The sequence below is a fragment of the Syngnathus floridae genome, chromosome 12, assembly GCF_059516105.1.
Source record: "Syngnathus floridae isolate MCC-2025c chromosome 12, RoL_Sflo_1.0, whole genome shotgun sequence".
Lineage (NCBI taxonomy): Eukaryota > Metazoa > Chordata > Actinopteri > Syngnathiformes > Syngnathidae > Syngnathus > Syngnathus floridae.
Genome location: NC_142424.1, coordinates 11202501 through 11205000, shown reverse-complemented (window position 1 = coordinate 11205000; position 2500 = coordinate 11202501). Strand labels below are relative to the sequence as shown.

Below are 2500 nucleotides of genomic sequence, written 5' to 3'. Positions count from 1 at the left end.
TCATCCTAACATCATTGGAGCCGACGTGTATCACTATGTCCGAGTAGCTAGTGTTGGTGGAACTACGCTGTAGACTAGGCCTATTGCGAGTCAGCTGCCTAAGATTAGCTTCTATGTCGGGTGCTCTGCCCCCAGGAATACACATTACCGTGGCTGGATTTTTAAGCGTAATGTTTCGGGTAATGGAGTCGCCTATGACCAAAGTGCGAAGGCCAGTAGACCGAGATGACTTTGGACGGCTATGCGTCTTACCTGGCTCATCGCGATTAGCAAGCCGCTTGGGGCTAATGCTAACCGGGCTAGCGGGCTGACTACAGCCCGCGTCTGTGTCCGCCGCAACTACTGTTATCGCACTATTCTGCTCTAACTGGCGGACACGTCCCTGTAGCAGAGACAACCTCTCAAAGAGAAGGGTGCAGTTGGTGCACGAAGCCGTACATACCTCTTGGTCCGCTGCCATACTTTGTGTCCGAAGAGCGACGATCTGTCAGAACAACAACAACAACAATATATATATACATACATACATACATACATATATATATACATACATACATACATACATACATACATACATATATATATACATACATACATACATACATACATACATACATACATACATATATATATATATATATATATATATATATATATATATATATATATATATATATATATATATATATACACTACCGTTCAAAAGTTTGGGGTCACCCAAACAATTTTGTGTTTTCCATGAAAAGTCACACTTATTCACCACCAAACATTGTGAAATGAATAGAAAATAGAGTCAAGACATTGACAAGGTCAGAAATAATGATTTGTATTTGAAATAAGATTTTTTTTACATCAAACTTTGCTTTCGTCAAAGAATCCTCCATTTGCAGCAATTACGGCATTGCAGACCTTTGGCATTCTAGCTGTTAATTTGTTGAGGTAATCTGGAGAAATTGCACCCCACGCTTCCAGAAGCAGCTCCCACAAGTTGGATTGGTTGGATGGGCACTTCTTGCGTACCATACGGTCAAGCTGCTCAATGGGGTTCAGATCTGGTGACTGCGCTGGCCACTCCATTACCGATAGAATACCAGCTGCCTGCTTCTGCTCTAAATAGTTCTCGCACAATTTGGAGGTGTGTTTGGGGTCATTGTCCTGTTGTAGGATGAAATTGGCTCCAATCAAGCGCTGTCCACTGGGTTTGGCATGGCGTTGCAAAATGGAGTGATAGACTTCCTTATTCAGAATCCCTTTTACCCTGTACAAATCTCCCACCTTACCAGCACCGAAGCAACCCCAGACCATCACATTACCTCCTCCATGCTTAACAGATGGCCTCAGGCATTCTTCCAGCATCTTTTCATTTGTTCTGCGTCTCACAAATGTTCTTCTTTGTGATCGAAACACCTCAAACTTCGATTCATCTGTCCACAACACTTTTTTCCAGTCTTCCTCTGTCCAATGTCTGTGTTCTTTTGCCCATCTTAATCTTTTTCTTTTGTTGGCCAGTCTCAGATATGGCTTTTTCTTTACCACTCTGCCCTGAAGCCCAGAATCCCGCAGCCGCCTCTTCACTGTAGATGTTGACACTGGTGTTTTGCGGGTACTATTTAATGAAGATGCCAGTTGGGGACCTGTGAGGCATCTGTTTCTCAAACTAGAGACTCTAATGTACTTATCTTCTTGCTCAGTTGTGCAACGCGGCCTCCCACTTCTTTTTCGACTCTGGTTAGAGCCTGTTTGTGCTGTCCTCTGAAGGGAGTAGTACACACCGTTGTAGGAAATCTTCAATTTCTTAGCAATTTCTCGCTTGATTGGAGCCAATTTCATCCTACAACAGGACAATGACCCCAAACATATATATATATATATATATATATATATATATATATATATATATATATATATATATATATATATCGTAATTTCCAGACTATAAGTCGCGGTTTTTTTCATAGTTTGGGTGGGGGGGCGACTTATACTCTTACAAGTATAGTTGACCACTTCCCATGTTATTTTTAGTATAGTTGATCACTTCACATGCTTTTATATCTTTATCTTGAACATATTCAAAACATAAAAATAGAGAAAACATCAAATAAAGCAATTAACACTTTAAAGCACCATATCCAAGTCCACTGTCTGCTGTATGTACACTTGCTCCATTTTTACTCCTCTTATATTTATTATTATTATTTATTATTATTTGTTTATTTATCATTTATTCAACACTCTTATTTATTCATTGTTTGTGCCTTCTTGGGTTTTTTTTGTGTTGCTTGTATGCATATGTGTACTATCTCACCGAGGGATAGTGGAAACATAATTTCAATCTCTTTGTGTGTCTTAGTATATAAAAAAAAAAATCGACAATAAAGCAGACTTTGACTTTGATAAAACAACCAAAAAAAATTATATTTTCAGACGAAACTGGATGAGGGGGCTCTAAATTTCACCGTTGGCCGTGACTCATCAACTGGGTGGGCTTAAGAAAAATGGC

General features: G+C 39.6%; 1 protein-coding gene and 1 long non-coding RNA gene across 3 annotated transcripts in view; one reads left to right on the top strand and one right to left on the bottom strand.

Moving 5' to 3' along the window:
• Positions 1–2500, top strand: part of LOC148390081 (uncharacterized) — a 16335-nt gene that overhangs the window by 2300 nt on the left and 11535 nt on the right. The window contains exon 1 of one of the 2 annotated variants that reach the window (XM_088392592.1): positions 2129–2147. The exons of the other annotated variant lie outside the window; for it this stretch is intronic. The gene's annotated coding sequence lies outside the window, so the exon portion shown is untranslated. Of the gene's footprint in view, positions 1–2128; positions 2148–2500 lie in introns of those variants that run through there. 2 annotated transcript variants of the gene reach the window in all.
• The window catches only part of LOC148390082 (uncharacterized), a 22540-nt gene that overhangs the window by 15504 nt on the left and 4536 nt on the right, over positions 1–2500 (bottom strand). The window contains exon 2 of the long non-coding RNA XR_015861835.1: positions 443–484. This is a non-coding gene — a long non-coding RNA (uncharacterized LOC148390082). The remainder of the gene's footprint in view (positions 1–442; positions 485–2500) is intronic.